The 21636-nt window shown below is 40.0% G+C and overlaps 1 long non-coding RNA gene and 1 pseudogene across 1 annotated transcript in view; both read right to left on the reverse strand.

Moving 5' to 3' along the window:
• LOC134756900 (uncharacterized) overlaps window positions 1–21636 on the reverse strand; it is a 222852-nt gene that overhangs the window by 50309 nt on the left and 150907 nt on the right. The gene's annotated exons all lie outside the window — the stretch shown is intronic.
• On the reverse strand, window positions 162–690 carry LOC101133086 (mitochondrial intermembrane space import and assembly protein 40-like; annotated as a pseudogene).

The following is a 21636-nucleotide window of genomic DNA, read 5'->3' on the forward strand; positions in this document are numbered from 1 at the left end:
AGGCAATCTGAGGAAGAATTCAAAAGTGGTGGCTACATTTGCTGGCAGGTTTAGGTAGGACACGCACACTTAAAACTCCCATTTTTTTTTTTAGTGTATACGTCAAGAGGCCAAAACCTCTGATCATCAAAATAAGCAATTTTGTGTATTACAGTGCACAGGACAACAGAGGGAAAGAGGCTGTCTTGGAGAGTGACTAAAAGGTCTTTTGCAAAAGATCTGTATTACTTTGAAGTGCAAGGACTGGAGCCCAGGGCCGTGTGGCCTTCATTAACTTGACCCTTCCTTTTCTTTGGTTGCAGTAGCCTCATTGGGAGCTGTTTCTTCTACATGTTCTGCTGGCTTCTCCTCTACCTCTTCCTCCCCTTCTTGGGGATAGAGATCTGGATATTCCTGCCTGCCTTCCTGCATGGCTCGGAACTGGTCTACACAGTCTGACCCCTTGACCTGCTCATGTTATGGTGGAAGCAGGAAAAGGCTGCCTTGAACTGTTCCCTGTAGGAGCCGTTGGCCATTCCCCCAAGGAAGAGGCAGTGCCAAAGTCTCCCATTTGGCAGCATCAATCCATGCTCCTCCTAGGGAGGGATCGTTGGGGTCATCAGCCACCAGCTCTGCATTGCTTGGAGTTTTGTAGTCTTCTTTGGTCACAAATATGATTCGATCCTTCTGTTCCTGTCAGCAGTAGGACATGGCTGCAGCCCAGCCCTTAGACCTCATAGAAGGAACAGTGGCTGTTGCAGCTTCACGCGATGACCTCCCTCTCCTCAGGCAGGGCAGGTGCCTCTGAGACCTGTGCAGACCGGAGATAAATTACTTAATCTTCCTGGATCTCATTTTTTTTTGTCTGTGGAATGGATTAAATCATAGCCATTCCCTGGCAGAGTTACTGAGAGGACTGCATGAGGTAATGAAGGTGAAGCCCCCGGCCAAGAGTGAGTGTCCACACACCTTCACCCTCATTCCCTTTTGACTTGGCTCCTTCATGAGGCACTTTCTGTTATCAGTTAATGCAGAACCAATAAAGGACATGAGGACTCTTGACCATCAGTAAACTGATGCTCAAGGATCCCTTTCTTGCATCTCATTGACTCTTCAACAAATGAACCTTTTCCCTCCTGAACATCAGCTGATCATCTTTTGAAAGGCCCTGCCTCAATTCTGAAACTCTACTCTGTCTTAAAAGTAGCAGTGATGGGAGACATCCTTCATCTCTATGTGATCTTCAAGAGAATGTATCTAAAGTTTCTCCAATGAGTATGATGTTTGCAATAGATTTTTGATATGAAACCTTTATCCTTGGTTGCTGAAATTCATGTTTGTTTTTGTTTTCTCTTGTGATCAGAAGTAGACACTGAACATATCACATGATTTTCTTCACGTATCAGGTAATCATATGCAGTTTTCTTTTATATATTGATAGATAAATTATTTTTATAGATTATCTGATGTTAAAACATACATTCATTCCCCCCAAAAACCTTACTTAAGTATAAGATATATTCTTAATTGGCTAGTGAACTGGTATTATTCAGATCAGGTAATCACCTGTTGATTTTTGGGTATTTCATCTGTTGTGTTTTTAAAGAGAGGTGTTTAAAAATCTCTAATTATAATTGCTGCTATATGTGTTGCTTCTCACAGTTTTATAAATTATATATATGTATTTGGAGGCTACATTTTAGAGGCATATGTGCTCATGATGGACCGTTCATCTTGCTCTGTTGGTTTAGAATATTTTTAAGATATTGCTTCCCTACAGTTTTCAAGACTGTTATTCCAGATTTCACTTGCTTCATATTGGCGTGATATTTCTTTTCTCATCCTTAGATTTTGAAATTTTCTTGCATCCTTTTGATTTGTGTGTCTGTCGACCACACAATTTGTGTTTTTAAAAATCTCAATGGAGACTCTGTCTTTTAATTGGTGAGCTTAACCATTTACATCTGTTTTAATTACTGTAATATTACATTCCTGTGTGCTTTCTATTATAAAAGCTTTTGACAGTAAAATACAATTAAACTCTTAAATACAAAGTTTGATTTATTCAATGCAAAACATCTGTTGTTTCTTTTGTCTCTTTCCCTTTTCCAGTTTACGTTGTTAATATCAATGTTTAAGTATGCTAATAGTATTTTAAATGTATTACTATTTATGTCTTTCATAAAAATACAGGTTGTGCAGCATGTTCTCATGTTACTTTTATCTTTAATCCTACCCTCAGCCCCACCTCTGCTGTGACTTGTCTAAAATTATAATTCTGTTTTTCTTATGTTTTCTTTAGTGCTTGTCTTTAAAAAAAAAAAAGACAACAACTTTATTAAGTAACCTGATCACTCCTTTCTATACCTCTTCAAGTTCCCTCCTGTATTTATTTTTGTTTTTATTCTGCTCATTTCATTTCTACCAGGAGTGTTTTCAAAGTGGAGTTTTGGGTAGTAAAACTTCTAAGTTTGCTTCATAGGGATGCACTTTTATTTGTGATTCCTACTCTACCTTGAAAAACTATTCAATGGGGCCGGGTGCGGTGGCTCATGCCTGTAGTCTCAGCACTTCGGGAGGCCAAGGTGGCCAGATCACGAGGTCAGGAGATCGAGACCATCCTGGCTAACATGGTGAAACCACGTCTCTACTAAAAATACAAAACATTAGCCAGGTGTTGTGGCAGGCACCTGTAGTCCCAGCTACTCGGGAGGCTGAGGCAGGAGAATGACATGAACCTGGGAGGTGGAACTTGCAGTGAGCCAAGATCACACCACTGCACTCCAGCCTGGGTGACAGAGCAAGATTCCATCAAAAAAAAAACAAAAAAACAAAACAAACAAACAAAAAAAACTATTCAATGGGATAATCTTCTGCCCCAGTCAGCTCTCATTGTTCACTTCCTCGTAGGTCAGAGTGCAACAGGCCCTCTGAAATCATAATCTCAATGCTGATACTTGAATGTGTCCACTCCCAGAAATGAATCACAATGCCAAATTTGGGTTAGTGTCAAGCCTTCCCCAACTCTTATTTTGAGCTGTTTGGCTTTGAAGCCAGCAATGGCATGAAGGGCATGGCTGGATTCTTCATTTCTCCATCTGTCCTCCACCTGGGGCACTCTGGCCTTCAATCCCCTTACTGGTTTCTGTTTTGATTTCCCTCAAGTTCTCAGGTTGTGGAGGAAGACAGAGGAGGGATAAATTCAGGTAAGTATTTTTGGAATGAATTTTATTCTAAGCTGATTCTGAGCTCTCTGGATCAGGCAAGATCCAGATGCCTACAAGCTCACTCTTTTTTTACTGGGCATTTTTGTGGGTTCTTTGAAGGGTCCCTCCTAGGCCCTTCTATCCTTCAGTTCCTGGACAGGAGTGGATGTACCACTATTCTAGCTGGTCTCTTTCAATTCTTTCCTCAGTCTTAGGATTGCAGAGATATCCATCTCCCCAACTACCACCACCACTTCCTTCCCTACCTCAAGATGACACTACTGAAGATGTGGAAAGATACACCTCCCCACTCCCCCATAACCCATACCCACACACACACAAACACACACACAGGCTTTTCTCCTGCACATGGCCCACTACTGGGCCACAAAAAGTACCCACAAATCCCTTGATCCAACAACCGGAGAAAGCAGACTGATAACAGCAAACATTCTCTCCTGGCTCTGCCCCAAGCTCTTAATCTCTCACTCCCTAGAATTCCCAGGCATGTGGGAAAATGTGGGACGCCAATTTCTACATCAACCCACTGCAGGGAACAAAACTCGAAGCTCCGCAGTGGTCCTACTGAAGTCCCCCTCACTCGTCTGGAGTTGAAAAGAACTCAATGGAATAGTTCCCTCCAAAGAACTCCCTTCACAAAATCTGCCCTTTCCTCATTTAGTAAAGAAGTGCTGGAGGGCATTCAATAGACAAACAACAGCTTGAGTTTTTGGTGTCAACTTGCCTAGTTTCAAATACTTGTGTTATGGTCTTGGCTGAGTTATCTTCTCTATGCCTCAGTTTCATTATCTGTAAAATGTGGATAACATCAGGACTCAGCTACAAAATTGCTGTAAGAATTAAATAGGATAACGCATTGGAGAACACTTACAGACACACAGAAAGTGCCAGCTGTTATTCTTAAAACAAACTGCAAATCTCTGTATAAATAGTAGATTTATCATTATAACATAATGACCCAATAGGTTCCTCATGATTTTGGAATCAGAATTTATAAATTTTCCTGACTCCATGAGCTTAAGTATGCATAAGCTTGAATCAGCTTGAAGGAAAACCCTAGATAATTTTTATCATTATTTCCATATAATCTGCTGACAAATTACAAATGGTTTTCAAAATTGCAAACTGCAGTGATAACATTTTTACAGAAAATAAATAGAGCTGCTACTTCCTCACTGTCTGGTGTGATCATCCATTTATCTCCCTGGCTGCTGGGAACATCGATGACAGGGGCTTGAAATATCCTTTCTTCCTTTTGAGACTGACAAATACAAATTTATCAAAATTCAGTTGAAATGTCATCTTTGGTTTGGTGAAAGCTGACTTAACCAACTCCTCCAAACACAATTGTTTTCTTCCCTTCTCTACATTCTGATATGATTTTGTACAGTTCCCCCTTCTTATCTAACTCTAGCATGTCTGGTTTCTGACTGTCTATGGCCCCTTGGATTGAACTTCTGTCCTTACTCTTAAATATGACTTTGACTCTAGGTACTGTTCCTCACACACCCATTTCATCCACACTTGATGGTAGTGTGACCATAAATGCTGGTTCATCTCCCTTTCCCCCCATGATAATTTGATTTTGGCTCTCAGACCCTTCGTTTATATCTGATACCCCAGGGTCTCCTAATCTGGAAGTTTAGAAATGAAAGATAAGTGTAATTAGAAGCTAAGAGAGCATAGGGAAAGCAATTCCTACATCTGGGAGTGAAGAGGGTTGGGAAGAAGGGAAGGGAAGGGGTCTAAAATATGTTTCTGGAAGGCATTGTTTTGCAGGTGGAGGTGTCCAAGTGTAAACTTACGTAAGCTAGACAAAACAGCCTTGGCAAGGCAGAGAGACATGGAGAAGGTTGCTGTGACAGCCACATGAGGAGAGTTGATGTGTGGAAGTATAGAATGGGAGCCCCAGGGAGAATGATGGAAGGTAACACTAGGCAGAGGGCATGAAGGTCAACGAATGCTCGTAAGGAGTTGGTTTTGTTATTTAGGCTTTGTGGAGACATCCAAAATTGTTAAATGGGGAGGGGGTGGTGAAAAGATAGAATCTTTATTTCAAAAAATATCACTCTGACTACCCTGAGGTTGGCTTGGAGGGAGTATGCAATAGCATCAGCCTGGAAGAGCCAATCCTTCCATCTGTCACAGCACGGTGGATGTCTATCATCCCATTAACAGCCATTCATTATTTTTTGGCTGAGGAGTGTCTCCAAGAAGTCAGATACAACAAGGAGAATTATTTGCATGGTGTGTGTATGTTGGGGAGTAGGGGACTCAGAAGGGTGTAGACAAGAATGCACAGGATGTTTAATCCTGATAAATACAGGAGAATGAAGTCTGTGGGCTTCACTCCGGAAGAAAAGATGCTTATGAGGATATTGCTGAGAAGCAAAATTATATATATACACCATAGGCAGAGCAGAGAGACAGGAGAGAAGGAATCCAGAGAGATCAGAAGATCTTATCCTGGACTTTGTGCTACGAGAAGGAGGAACTGTGCTTGGTTGGTCTGTTTGCTTGTTCTGATTTTGGCATTTTTCTGAGCCCTGTTCCTGCTGCTTTGCAGAGAGGAAGGTAGTCACTGGCAGATACACCTCTCCTTCTGACTGGAATCCTCTGTTCTTGGTTGAAGGCCACAGTTGAAATCTAGCCTCTTCTGCCCTGTGCTGGATAAGATGGCAAGGGGGTAAGAGCTTGCTTAGCAGCTTGAATGGAGAACTGAATGCTGACTTTCTCAATTTTTTACTTGTTCTTGTGGCCCAGGGACTTTAAGAGACTGGTATGGAGGGGGACTCTGGATATGGAGTTCAATTGACTAATACTCTGTTTTGTTTCCAAGTTCAGAAATATGCACAACCATGTCCTGATCTTAAGAACTGTAAATTCATTCTCTGGTCTCCAGAGCAAAGGAGTTACCAGAAAGCATTCCATCACTATGAAATCCTAATTGTGGCCCCAGGTCGTTAGATTTCATAAACCAGTGTGCCTGAGTAATGGCTTAAGAGACTTTATTTTCAGGACAACTGATGCGATTATGAGAAAAGCTCCTAATGACTGATATATCATGGCAGTATCTTAATTACCATAGAATTCATAGGAAGCACCTGATAGCTCTACAGATGATTTGATTAGAAACCACATTTTAAAATCTCTTGTCAATGAGTCAGTGACAGCATCCTTTGGGAGCCAAGTCTTAGTGTAAGGTCTCATGCACAAAAAAAATCTCAATGTTGAAGATAAACAAAACTCTGTTAAAACCACAGCTTTCAATATCTAGTCTTAAGAAAATGGTCACATTTTCTGGACTAAAAGCTTCCAGGCTAAGGAGAAGCTGAAATTAAAATGCTATTTTAGCTGCATTTTTTTTGTTATTCATCCATCACTGTAGCTAGAGGTCATGGAAATCCCATGGCACGGTATATGAGGTCCCATACCACATGACACCAACCTATTCATTCACGTATATATTTAGCAACAAATAGCTACTGGGCCCCTGGAACAGCTACGTGCCAGGTGCTTTACTGGATGTTAAAGCAGTAACAATGGTGAGCAAAAACAAATATAGTATCTTGCCTTCTTAAGCTTACAACTTTTTTAGAGCAGCTATACCTCATCAGTAAATTACCCAAATAAATATAAAAGAGCAGATATTGGTGCAGTGAAATAGATAACTTGTGAAACTGACATATATTGATCAGAGAAACCTGGCTTTCTGAAAAAAATAATTATTGGGCTGACACCCAGAAGAAGAGTGGGGAATAGTTGTTTAGTGAGGGATGGTTAGGGCAAGGGTTGGGTAGCAGGAAGTGAAGGTGGGGACTGCATTTGGGGCACAGGGAAAAAGGCACAAAGGGCCTGGGGCAGAATGGAACTGGAAAACAGTCGTGTGGTTGGAGAGCCATGGGAGTATATGTTAATATATAAAAAAGTAACTTATTATTAACAACCGTGGGTGCTATGCAGGCAGATAAATAATTCAGACAATAAATGTTAAAAGAGAAAAAGAGCTGGAATAGTTTCAAAGAGTATCAAGTGGGCTGGAATCTGGCTTGAAAGAATCCATAAGGGGGTGTGGAGTGGGAGGTGGGTGGCATTTAACTGAGGCTCGAGGTTTTAGAAAGGGCCCTGGGGAGAGGTGGGGTGTGAATTGAGAACCGCAAGGCTGGGAACTAGTCATGAAAATTGGTCAGAGGAGAGTGAAATAAAACGGTGCCACTCAGGATGGCTGGGGTGAGGTACATGGTGAGGGCCGGTACAGAAGAAGAGGCTGGGGAAGTAGGTGCAGGCCAGGTAATGAGAGGCCTTGAAGGTCAGCAAAGGACTTGCAACCTGGAGAGAGCCAAAGAATGAGAGAATGGTAGGCATTAGGAAGTGTTGAACCAATGGGGAGCTGGAGTGGATTAAACACAGTCAATCCCATTTATACCAGTCACAGCAGATTGGCATAAAACCTATACCAATAAAGGCTATTGAATAAAACCTATCTGCACATCTCTAGCTTCTCCCCTTGAACTGGAAAGTGGTGTTTGTGAGGATGAATGGGCAAAGTATATTTTACCTGGAAAGGGGGAAGGAGAGGTGTGAGTGTGTATGCATGTACGTGCGCTTGGGTGTAGAGTACAGGGTGTAGATAGAGCCTGAGAAATGTTTTCAAGTATGTGACAACCTCTGGATCTGGGATGAATATGCCCTTTGAAATCCCTTCAATGGCTACTAGAATGGAAACTAAACTCCCCCAAGAGTTCAAGTCTTTTATTCCCAGCTTTCTAGATGCCTTTCTCACAAGCACATGTTCTCACTTGTCACTCCAGTCAAAGTAGGTCACCTGGCATCTCACTTCCTCATATGGCTTTCCTCACCTGGATTGTTTTCTCCCAGACCCCACCCATCTAGCTATCCAAATCCTTCCAAGTACTGCCTGAAATATTACTTCCAGAAACCCTCCAGATCTCCTACCAGAAGGCTCCCCTGTTCTTCTGAACCCATATGGTATTTGTACCCCCTTGTGTCTTATATATGGGGGAGAGTGTCTGAATCACAGGCCCTGATACAGATTTAACAGATATTCGGTATATATATTCAAATGAATGATTTTGAATAAATCAACAAATATTAGCATTTGTGTTCCTCTTTTCTTTTTACTTGGAGTAAGGTTCCAGGAGATGTCTTACTCCTCTCTGTAGCCTTCACAGTACAAGACAATAAAAAACAAAGAGGTTTAGGTGCTGTGCTTTTTGCATGGTTTAAATTAATGAATCAATAATTCAGACTCAACTAAAAGCAAATTTGATGACATCATTCAGTGGTTCTCAATTTTGGATGGAATTGTTCCTCTGGAGGTGCGTGTTTGGGAATGTGTAGAGCATTTCTGGCTGACTTAGTTGCAGGTGGAGGTACTACTTGCATTTAGTAGCAGGGATCAAGAATGATAAAAACCCTGCAACCCAAGGCAGAGTCCAGCACAACAAAAAAGTTATTCCACCTGCACCATTAAAGAATAATTGCCTGCTCTAAATGATATTGAGAGAATAGAAAATGTTTTGAACAAAATCGTAGACCCTTCTCCTCTGGGGAAATTAAAAGAGAACAAGAGAATGTTGTCCTGATGGCCTCTCTCAACCCTGCCCAGCCCTGACATACTAAACTCCTGGGGAATGTAAAATTCAGGCCAAATGATCCAGACACAGGAGACCCACCCCTTTGGTTCCTGTAGGGGCAGCCTCAGCGTTCCCTGCTCCCATCAGAAAGGTCTTAGGGCCGAACTGTGCTCCTTCTGGCCAGGAGAGAAGCTGTCCCTCTGCATGTATTTTACTCTCAGGGTAACAACTCAGAGAAAATGTGGACATTTGCATTGGCACTCAGATGCTGTCATAAGGCCTGCCATCAGCCTGTCCTAGAGTTTTTTTCTTTTTCTTTTCTTTGAACTAAGTAAACAGCAGGAGTCAGCTATAGGAAGCAAGCTATGAGGGGTGGAGGAGATTTGAGGTGGTGTCAAGGATAAGGGTGACAGAATGTCTGAAAGGAGAAGTGACAAACTTGGCTGACTTTGGAGCCCTTTCCCAAATCACCAGGCTAAAACTGACCACTGCCTCTCACATTATATATAGAGTTTCATATAAATATATACGAATACAAGTATTATATTTATGAGATTATATGTAAATACAAGTATTATATTTACAAGATTATAAATATAATACATTTACTAATATAAAAATATATATAGTCTCAATCACAAATAATTTCATGACAGTGTATTTTGATATACAATATAATAATATCAGTACATTATTAGTGTATTAATTTAACATATTAACACATTAATGTATTGATACATTAATATATTAACAATATATATAATTGTTATATTAATGTTTATTATGATGAATAATTTTGTGATTCCTGCTAATCTTGGAGCTCCTGGAGAATACTGAAAATATTTTATTTATTCCTGTATTCCCAGTACCTAGGAGAACACCTGTCCACTTCCTCCATTCACATACATTTCTGTTTTACTCCAAAGTACATATGATTTTACAATTATGCTTTTGCCACAATTTATAGCACAAAATCTTGACAGCAGTGACTATACTGTACTCCCTTCTGTGTCCCCTGAATCAGAGTTCCATATACCCAAGAAATGTTCAGCAAATTTTGGTTGAATCAAATCAGACTGAAGACGTGAGAATAAACAGCATTGAAATCTCTAGTCTGAATGATCAGATGCACGATAGTACCATAGAAAAATATATATATTTAAGAAAAAGAACTATGTGAGCTAAAGGAATAAAGGGGTTCTAACATATTTCAGGAAATTAATTAAACACCCTGGAAGGGAGTGAGTTTTTTGACAAAAGGAAATGCTTAGGCAGAGGGGGCAATTTTGACAGAAGAGATTTAGAGACTTAACCATCGATTTGTAGAAAATGGACTAGTTCCAGAACTTTGGGAGGCCGAGGCGGGTGGATCACGAGGTCAGGAGATTGAGACCATCCTGGGTAACACTGTGAAACCCCGTCTCTACTAAAAATATACAAAAAAAAAAAAAAATTAGTCAGGCATGGCGGCAGGCACCCGTAGTCCCAGCTACTCAGGAGGCTGAGGCAGGAGAATGGCATGAACCCGGGAGGCGGAGCTTGCAGTGAGCCGAGATCACACGACTGCACTCCAGCCTGGGCAACAGAGCGAGACTCCATCTCAAAAAAAAAAAGAAAGACAGTAGACTAGTTGTCCAGGGCCATTGATTAGAAACATCCCAGAAGCAAACGGAAAAGGAAATGTTCAGAATGTAGATTCAGTCACAGTCTTAAGAATATCCTGTTGATAGGTACAGCAAACCACTATGGCAAACGTTATCCTATGCAACAAACCTGCACATCCTGCACATGTGCCCGGAACTTAAATTAAATTAACAAAAGAATATCCTGCCTTGATAGGCTAGTCCAGAATGATGCGCTGAAGAAGGCACTAGGAATACAGAGAGAAATAAAATACATTACCTACCTTCAAATTATTCCTAAAGCTATCAGTTTCTCATGGTTTTTATAAGCCAAGATATTCTATTTGAACTCTTTCAAGTTAGACTTTTACAATCTAAAATTAAGGAAATCTGGGTTAATGTAAACATTTACCATTGTTTTTCTCAACATATCTTTTTTAAAAAGGCTTTTGATTTCTTGAATGAAATATAAAGAAAACCCATTGTCTTGAAGAGAAGGTTCATTCAATATTATCTCCTTTTCTCTTCTCTTTAACTAAGTACTTAGAGGCCTGGCAATTCCCAGGTATGTTTGAGCAAGTTGATTGGTCTCAATCAGTGGATTAGAAATTAGGCTTTTAAAAATACATAGAGATTATTGATTGTCTAGGATGTTTGCTCTCAATTAACAAGGAGCAAGAAGACCTGAGGAGAGAAAGGCCAGTGAGGAATCTTTCTTCTCTCCTTCCACTAATGGCCCTGTTCTGCCTCTTTGAGACGATCATTAAAACTTCACACAGCTTATCTTTGTTTCTTATTCTGAGTGAAGGGAGGAGTGTGTGGGCATATAAACCAGACAGTCCTTTTGTTACTCTACAGCCAGAATGATAATAGCATTGCTTAACTGGTTTGTATCTCTGAGTTTCATTGTCTGTCTCTCTTAGGATTTAAATTAGTTTTGGCAGTAGCATCTCTTTCTTGACAAACACTGTAAACATCATAACCATCTTCTGCAGTCATGATAATACTAACTCCTCATTGCCTGATGACAATAGTAATCATAATCATGATTTAGGTATACATGTGCTTTCCATGGAATGTATCAACTTGCTATCTTCAGTAGATTTCTATGGCCCCTTTAGAATTTTGTGTCTCAATGAATGTGTTTACAGTGATGCTTATGAAAAAGAGTTCACCAATTCCAGCCCCAAATAGTTACATTTCTGTCTGATTACTCACATTTTTTCTGTCTTGTAGGAAAATGCATAGTCAGATTTATCTTGTTTGCTCTTCTGGAAGCCAAATTTAGGAGAATGTGTATTTGAAAGATATCTGATCAAATGCTGAGTCATCTAAAATACATTGTCAGAGACATCTGAGTTTTGGCTTTAGCTGGAAGTTCTTCACATTGGTCTGTCTTCCCACACAAAGACAAGTTAAAAATGGGCCTGATCATTTAGGCTGACAAATATAATGGCCTGAAAAATAGCACTTACTGTATTCCAAATATTGTACCAAGACTACTGTAAACATCATCATGCTTTCCCCCACAACGACTATGTCCATTTTATAGATGATGCTGTTGAGGCTCTGAGAGATGAACTGCCCAAGGCAGCTGCTAATTATGGAGCCAGGATTTGAAGTCTAGAGTCTACTCTCTTCATTTAACAGAATGAGTTCTCCCTGATTCTGCACTTGGTACATTCCTCTAGCAGAGTCGGTCTCACAATGGACTTTCATTGTTTCCTTAAGCTTTGCCTCCTCTACCAGGTTTGCTAATTTCTTGACCATCAGTGGGGACTCAGTAAATATTTGTGCAAAAATGGAACGAATGCATGAAGGAAAAAATGAGTATATGAATGCAAGACAAAACACATAAAATAAATGGATATTTTTTTCCTAGATTCTTCTGTGACTCTTTCCTTAGACTTTTTCTGATTTGCCTCTCCTTAGATGTAATGGATACTATGCATCATCATTTATACAATTTAGTGAACCTTTACAGAATGGAATTCTGTGCAAGTCCTTTTGATGCAAAACTAACTTAGGCCAAACCCTGCTCCAAAATGCTTATTATGTAGAGAGACAGGCAGGAACATAATCATCCAACTACAGTTGGTGTGTGGCAAACAGAGGTTTGTGTGAAATATCCATCTGAGCAGGACTGAGGATCTGAAGATCTCACAGGGCAGGTAGTGCTTGAATTAGGCCCTGAAGGATGAGTGGATTTCAGAAAATTAGTGCTTCACCACCAGAGGATTTCCTTCTTTCTTTCTCTAGGGGTTCGACAAGGAAGGGGTTAAGAGAGGCCATGGCAATAAGAACTGTTTATGGCATACAAGTTAAGCCAGAGTGACATGGCTCAAGTACATATGGAGGCCCTATATTCTGGGGTATGAATAAACTGCCAACAGCACTATGACTGTCTCTGAGAGCATCTTTTTATTTCTAGGAGAAACAATCCACATTCTTTATTACAGTGTCCTCAGCAACTTCTCCTGCAGGGTGTAGCCCTTCCTCCTGTCAACTCTTAATAGAAGTGATTTGTTTACATTTAGCAGGAAGGGAGGAGACAAGGAACTGCATCTTATCATCCAGTCTGCCCCTGCCTTTCAGAGGTATCCACTGCCATGTTATAACCACGGAACCCAGACACTCAGAGCAAAACAGACACCTGGGCTGGCCATATAATCTTCCTCTCCCAAACTCCATTCATCCTGGGTGGAAAATGGGCCAAGTGAGATACTCATCTGGTTAAGACCCAATGGCATGACAAAGCGAGGCAAGCAGGGGCAGGGAGACTGCAGGGAGCTCTAGGTGCTTGGGAGTTTGTCCACATGCCTAGAACCAACCAAGAAGCTTGGGGATTGGGGCTTCAAGCCAAAGGGTACTGATGACAAAAGATGAGATTAATGTCTTCCTGGACTCCTGTCACATTCCAATTGGAAAACTGCATTGATGACTATGGTGTTTGGTCTCTTGCTGTCTCACGAGCTACAAGATGGTCTTGATTTCTTCCGGCATAGTGACAGTCCATGCTGTAATGCTGGTCTTCATCATCTCTTGCCTTGAGTGTGACATTAACCTCCTCAGTGTTTTTCCTGCTCCTGCTTTTATCCACCCCAAACCCATTCTCCACATTATAAAAAAAAAAAATTATCCATCATCTTCCTTTTAAAATCCATCACTCTCTTTACATCATATGCAGAAGCACTGTCCACAGAAATTTCTACAATGATGGAAATGCTCTTCATGTACTCCAATATGGCAGCCACTAGCCACAAGTGTATACTGAGCTTTGAAATATAGTTCATGCAACTGAGAAACTGAAACTTTAATTGAGATTACTTTCAATTACTTTATATTTTAAAAGTCACACATGTCTAATGACTACCCTATTAGATATTGTAAATCTACAGGATGGTGTCCAAGCCCTTGACCATCAGTGAGGACTCAGGAAATATTTGTGCAACAATGGAATGAATGCATGAAGGAAAGAATGAATATATGAATGCAAGACAAAATACATAAAATAAATGGATATTTTCTTTCCTAGATTCTTCTGTGACTCTTTCCTAGACTTTTACAATCTAAAATCAAGGAAATCTGGGTTAATGTAAACATTTACCATTGTTTTTCTCAACATATCATTTTTTTTTTTACCCTGGCACTGAAAGCTCTTTATAATCTAGTCCCTATTTACATTATTTGTTTTATTTCCTATCTGGTTTTTCCACAAATAAGATAAACTCTTTTTTTTAAACCTCTATGCCTTTGTGTCAGGTGCTCTAGATTTCAAGATTTCAAGATGGAGACTAAATGTTCATCTTCTGGGAAGCCTGTCTCAACTTCTTTTTCTCCATAGAATGAATCACTGCTTCCCTTATACTCTCAAAGATCACTGAATCTGCTTCTGTTATAGCATCTGTCACATTGTATTGCAGTTATTTGTTTACCTGGGCCTCTCACCCACTAGCCTGGGAACTCCAAAGAACAGGGATTAACTCTTATTCATCCCTGTAAGACTATCACCCAAGGAAGTACACATCAATAAATGCGTGGTGAACAGATGCAAACCTGCAGAATAAATTTATTATTTAATCAATCAGTGTTGAGTTCAAAGAGCTCCCTGAACTGACAGAGCCATTAGTAAACTTTTGCAACATCAAAGACACTGAGGACAGCCCATGATGTCAGGCACAGATTTGTATCCATGCAACGGTGCCTCTAGTCAACATGGAGGGTCAACATGGAACTTTCAAATTCACTTTACATCTGAAAACACTTGGACTTGGGTGGATGATGCTCCAGGCTGAGAGTTTAAGCTGAAAGACGCTTGAAACTTCAGATGCCTAGGATGAGAAAGCAGAATCCCAAAGCCTCTGGATGCTCAGAATTTTTTAATAGTTACTTATAAATGCTTTTAGGAACCTTGTTATTCTTTATACAAGAGTAAGAGGAGGGGAAGTATTAAATTTTCTTCTATAAAAGGTACTATTGTTGATTGAGATTCTACCATGCCACGTTATATCATTTGATCAAATGATACATGTAATATATATTATATATCCTTGGATCAAATGATATACATTATATCCTTTGATCTTCTTTAAAAAACTCTATGGCATTGCTATTTACAGTTTGCAGATGACAAAACAGGAGCTCAGAAAGGAGAAATGATTTTGCAAGGTCTCCCATATGGTAAATGGTAAAGACAGGATTAAAACCCAAGCCTAACTCTAAAACACAATTTCCCGGCTCCTTTTTTCATACAACTGGAGACAACACATGAAAACTTGTTTATATTTGGAGACACCTGTTGCCGAAGAGGTTTTATATTCCCCCAAAAAATCAAGAAAAATTAGAGTTGAAAATGCCTACAAGATAATCTTTCCTGCCTCCTATGTGTCAAACTTGGGAAAAATGAAGCCCAGAGACAGACAAGCACTAACCCAATGTCACAGAGCTCCAATGGCACAGCAGGGACCAGGTTTCTTTCTTTTTTTTTTTTTTTAAGACAGTGTCTCATTCTGTCATCCAAGCTGGATGCAGTGATGCAATCACAGCTCACTGCAGCTTCAACCTCCTGGGCTCAAGGGACCCTCCCGCCTCAGCCTCTCAAGTAACTAGGACCACAGGCATGCACCACCATGCTTGGCTTTTTTTTTTTTTTTTTGATTTTTTGTTTTGGTTTGGTTTTTATAGAGATGGGGTCTCACTATGCTGCTAAGGCTGGCCTTGAACTCTTGGGCTCAAGCGATCCCCCTACCTTGGCCTTCCAAAGTACTGGATTATAGGTATAAGCCACCATACCTGAATAGGACCAGGTCTCTAATCTCAGGCCAGAATCTTTCCAGACTATTGCCAGTTTCATTAAAATGAAACTTCTGACAATCTCTTTGCTGTACATCACTGTAGCAGCAAGATTTTGGGGACACAAGCACATACCCTGCGGACCTCAGGGTCCACTGTGATACAGACACACCAGAAAGCAGTTTGGTCATCTGCATCAAGGGTCTTAAAGCTGTTCAAAAGAATTGACTGAGTAACTGGTCTCACTTCCTGGAAGTCATCCTAAGAAAACGATCTGTGATGTGGGCAAAGATTGTCATTTCAGCCTTACTTATAACAGCAAAAACAAAACGAAACACCAAAAAGCAGCAAACTTAAATGACCTCAAATCAAGATAACAATAGTTCCTAACATATAGGATTGTTAGAAGAAATAATTGATATGAAAGACACTTAACCCAGTGCCCGGCCCATAGTTAGCACTTAGTTAAATCAGACACCTCTGACCTTTCACATTTGTCACTTTCTAGAGCCCATGGACAATACGATGTGAACCAAGCCAGACTAAGTAAGATAAATTCCTGGTTTGGAGGTTTGCAAAAATGAGGACTCGGAATTGGTCGGGTTTACTTAGGCTTCAGTTTATTATAGAACCAAGTAGCAAGGAATGTGCCAGTAATTACACCTATGAGTGAACCTGCTGCTTAGAGCTTCCCTTTATTCTCCATAAAGGTATCTTCAAGTTATCAGTCTCCCCAGTCTGTGCAGAGTGAGAAACAGGCCAACTCACTAGAGCCCAGTTCAAAGCTTCTCTGTTTTCTCTGGCATTTTTGAAAGAATAAGAACTCAAGGGTCCATCCTATTACTAAAAGAGGAAGTTCTTGCCTTGTCCCTGTTACTACCCCATTTTCTCCTCTGATTTATGTTTTTCCTCTGTCTTCAGGCCTATTACTGGCAGTGGGCCTGTCCATGGCCTGACTCATGATACATTAGCAGAGACACTGGCTTTGAAGAGTTAAAAAAAATTCCCCTTCTCTTACTAAGAACTTTATTTAATCTAATTGAGCTCCTTTTCCTAGCTGCAAAACAGGATAATACTCTCTAGAGTTTGCATGAGGATCAAATAGTACAATATGTTTACAGAGAGCCTGGCACCCAGCAGACTCTCAAAAGGAAGCCCACCCTTCTTGATCTTCAACAACTTGTGCAAGAAAAAGGAAAAATGAAAAACCTATGGAGCTGGTGCACATGATGGGGAAGCAGAAAGTAGGCACGAGTGACAGCAAAGACACCTAGAGCCCTGAGCATCCAGGCAAACGCGGTGGCAGAGTTGGACCAGTTGGATAATATTCGCCTAGCTCGTGAACCATTTTCACTTGTACTTCCTGTAGTATTGACATGTCAGTCCTGCGTGGTTCACCTTTTGCAATTGAGACCATGTAACTTACTGAGGTCATGGTGAGTGCAGGCAAATCCAGGACTCACTCAAACCTCCTATCTATCACTAGCTGTGCTATTGCTTCCACACTGAGTACTTCTGCATTAGACATGCCTGGAAGAAGGGTGCAACAAGAATACGGCACATAAGAGATTAGCATATATGACCCTTGAACAATGCAGGTTTGAATTATGTAGGTCCACTTATATGTGAATTTTCTTCTGCCTCTGCTACCTCTGAGACAGCAAGACCGATCTTTTCCTTCTCCTCAGCCTACTCAAGGTGAAGATGATGAGAATGGAGAGGATGTATTTTCTCTTCCTTGTGATTGTCTTAATAACATTTTCTTTTCTCTAGCATACTTTACTGTAAAAATACAGTACATAATACATATAACATACAAAATATGTGTTAATCAACTGTTTATTGGTAAGGCTTCCAGTCAACAATTGGTTATTAGTAGGTGAGTTTCTGGGGAGTCAAAAGGTATACTCTGATTTTCCACTCCATGGGAGTCAGCATAGTTCAAAGGTCAACCGGAATAATGAAAATGCAAGGGTCTATGGAGGTGATTTTGTGTGTTCTCTGGTGATACCCACATAGAAATATCCTGGCTAAACTCAGAAAAGAGCAAGCAATTGTATGATATATACGCAAATGTACATATATATTTGTCTATCTGTAGACATGCATCCAGAATATGAAAACGCCTATTATGGTTGATCTTTCTTCAATTTTCAACTGTGTGCTTTGGCAGTGGGTAATCACTGTAAAATATTCAGAAAAAGCAAGAATTAAGACCAAATATGACTGTCAGAGTGGGGACTAATTATCTGATTAATTAATTAATTCATTCATTCATCCACTCATTTACTCAGCATCACTTTTCTGAGCATTTTTCTGTACTATGCTCTATGCTGGATCCGGCAGATAGAAACGAATAAGAAACAAAAGTCAGAAAAATTGTTTGTTCTTAAGGCACCTCCAGTTCTGATTTATTTATTAGAATGAGCATCACTGTCTCTGTGTATGATTAGGTCCAATAAACCATAACCATAATTTTTATTCCTAGAAATGGGCCAGATGACCCCTTCAGTATATTGGTATCCTCCAATCAACAACCTCAAGAGCTCATCAAACAGTATGAAAAGAGAAAGGGAGGAGGTTGGAGAAGAAGGCATGGATGAGCAAAGAGGGCTACAACTTCTCCATAATATGAACACTGGAATTCCTTTTTCCTGGTCCAAACGGAAGACATAGCCATAAACCGAATCATGTTCTATTAAAACATATATATGTTTATATATAATAGTTATGTATATTATATATTTTTATAAATATATTTATATAAATATAAATATAATTATATATAAATTTATATATAGTTATATGTAATATACATAACTATTATATATAATTTATATATAATATATAAATTATATATATTATATGTAATATATAAATTATATATAATATATATGTAATATATAAATTATATATGTTATATATAATATATATTATATATATTATATATAATATATAAATTATATATTAAGTTATATATATTATAAATACATAAATATATATATATATAAAGTGATATATACATATAAAAGTTTAGGCTCTATCCAAAAAGGATTTGAGTCTGTTTACAGTAAGGGCCAGGCATATGGAAATTCACTAAAAAATAAACAGTAAAGCAGAACCAAAAAATGAGAAAAAGGGAAAGATTGGGAGCTTCATAGGATAATATAATTCTCCTTGACATGGTGGAGGACCATACTGGGCTCTGAGTTTTCCAGCAGTGGCAAAAGTAGGAGTATAAAATTCTATAGTTCTTATTCTCAGAGCAGCAAAAGCTCTAAAAGTTGATTAAAGAAGATAAAAGTGTTTGGGGGGATGATTGTACTTCTACTTTGTTGGGTTTTTCTTTTCCTTTTTCCCTGGGGCTGTATTTTTAAAGTAACACCTGATTTAGGACTTGACATAAACATTGAAAAACAGAAAGGACCAAGTCCCTCTCCTTTGGAGTGTGAGCTTTCTGGGGAGGGACCACAATATTCTTCATTTTTAGATTCCTAGAGCACAGGGATATGACTAGTTAGAAGCTCAACAATTGATTGCTGGATGAATGAATCAGTGTATCACAGACTAATTGTAGTCTTAACAGCAAATACCAAAGCGAATTTCCTACAACTGATACTGATAACAATGTTTGCAAACATCTCAGTATGTGCTCTTAAAGAGCAGATCAATGAAGGTAAGGAATGTGACCGAAGTTAAAAGGTTTTCATTCATCTAATTTTGAGTGAATAAAAGTAGACCATAGGAGAGACAGCACAAATATTCAACCTGACCATGCCAGCATGGCTGACCCATTTGTTTGTAGTCAGAGTCCACTGTAATTGCTTGATGGATGTTGACTATTCTGAATATCCTCAGCAGAGGAGGAGGGTGTACCATTCTTTGCTTGAACTCTTTCTCATGAATTCACCTCTTTCATTTTAAACTATTTAAAAAATAATAGAAACCTTGATGACCGGGCATGGTGGCTCACACCTATAATCCCAGTACTTTGGGAGGCCGAGGCGGGTGGATCACCTGAGGTCAGGAGTTCGAGACCAGCCTGACCAACATAGAGAAACCCCGTCTCTACTAAAAATATAAATTAGCCGGGCATGGTGGCGTATGCCTGTGATCCCAGCTACTCGGGAGGCTGAGGCAGGAGAATTGCTTGAACCCGGGAGGCAGAGGTTGTGATGAGCTGAGATCATGCCATTGCACTCCAGCCTGGGCTTGAAACTCCATCTCAAAAAAAAAAATAATAGAAACCTTGAATGCCACTATATTATGCCACTGTATTACTTTACAGCGTGAAATAGAATATCAAGTGAAATGGATGCTTGTATATGCTCAAGAGCCCTGTCTCTTCTCACAGGTAGTTCTTCTATCTAGGAAGTCAAAGTGTAAGAAAGTTGCTTGATGACTCTAGAATCCGAGTTGGCAGAGTGTGCTGAATTTTCTTAATTATTGGGGGTGCTGTTGGGTTTGATCACTGACGTGTTCTCCAATGCTCAGAAAAAGTTCCAGCCATACAGACTCTAGTGTGAGTGGGTCAAAATATCCTGTCTCCTAGGGCCTCACTACATTGGCCAAGGTATTTAGACAAAGTGCATGAAAACCTATTCAAGTTTACTGAATATGCCAGACCTGATGCTTGTGCAGGCCACCCATATCAGTAAGAAAAATGTCTACCACCCCATCTTCTGGATTTGATAACTGCAACAGTAAATATTGGCACTCTACTAAAGTTCTTAGTCACTCTTATTTGCTTCTCCCTGAGTTTCCATCTAAGTAATAATATCAAACAAACAGAAGGAGTATAAGTTATGGCTGGTTTTTTTTTCACAAGAAAGAGGAGAAACCATAAAATCTTTTAAAAAGCCTTTTACAGATAAATTGTTTCTAAGCACGACCACACTCCTGAAACACTCAATGAATGGTCTTGAGGTGTGGGGTGCTGCTGGAATTTATCCAAGACTTCAGATGCTGTGAGGATTGGCCATTATCCTTGCCAGACAGGCTTGTCCATCTTCCCATCAGTTGCAAGACATTTAATAAAAACAGGCTGCGTTAATTCATGCTTGTTTAATGGACTGCTCCACGGGGCCTCAACTGGGTAAGCCTGCAAGACCCAGCCATGCATGGCAAATGGCTAAGCAGATGGTTTCAGTTTAGATAGTGGCTGTCAATGGTTTGGTGTGAACAGCTCTTGCAAACCAGCATGAAGTGAACAGATTGCATGGTGGCTGGGAGAAGCATATGTAATTGGAAACAGTAGCCACTTACAATGGGGGCACATTTTCAATCTTTATCACAGTGGCTCCAGTTGGGAAAAAGAGAGTTGATTAACCAAATGTGTTCTTGGCTGTGATGAATCCAACATTAAGAAAATTTGGGTAGTGTCTCAGGAGGGTGCTGGGCATGGCTGCTCTGCTGCATTAATCAAGGATGTCTGGATCCCAGAACTAATCCTGTTCCTGGGAGACAGGGAGGCACTTGGAGAAGCAGAGAACATGCTCAAAAGAGCCAAATCAGCAAGCTGAAACTTGCAATAGCTGGAGTTACGGCAATAGAGAAGGTCAGGTAGTTTAGGCAAACTGTGTCCATGGGCATAAAAGACCAGAACAGGTAGAAATCCACATGGGTTATTCGGGGAAAGGAAGCAGAGGTGCATGATTTTTGGAGACCCTCACTGAGAGAGGACATATGAAGGTTTGCAGCAGATGGTATGGCTACAGGCTGCAGGTCAAGGCTACTTAAAAGACTGGATCTGAGAAGGAGTTGTATGGGCGAGACAGGGACATTTCTTAGAATGACAGTGGAATGAAAACATTCCCTGAGACAGAGACAGGGCAAATGGACCAAGGCAGGTACTGGACCCTGGCCTTAGAGCCAACTTTGCAGAAAATGTGGCTTCCATATTTATTGGCATTTATTGAG

This window comes from Gorilla gorilla, chromosome 13, assembly GCF_029281585.2.
Source record: "Gorilla gorilla gorilla isolate KB3781 chromosome 13, NHGRI_mGorGor1-v2.1_pri, whole genome shotgun sequence".
In the NCBI taxonomy this organism is placed as follows: Eukaryota; Metazoa; Chordata; class Mammalia; order Primates; family Hominidae; genus Gorilla; species Gorilla gorilla.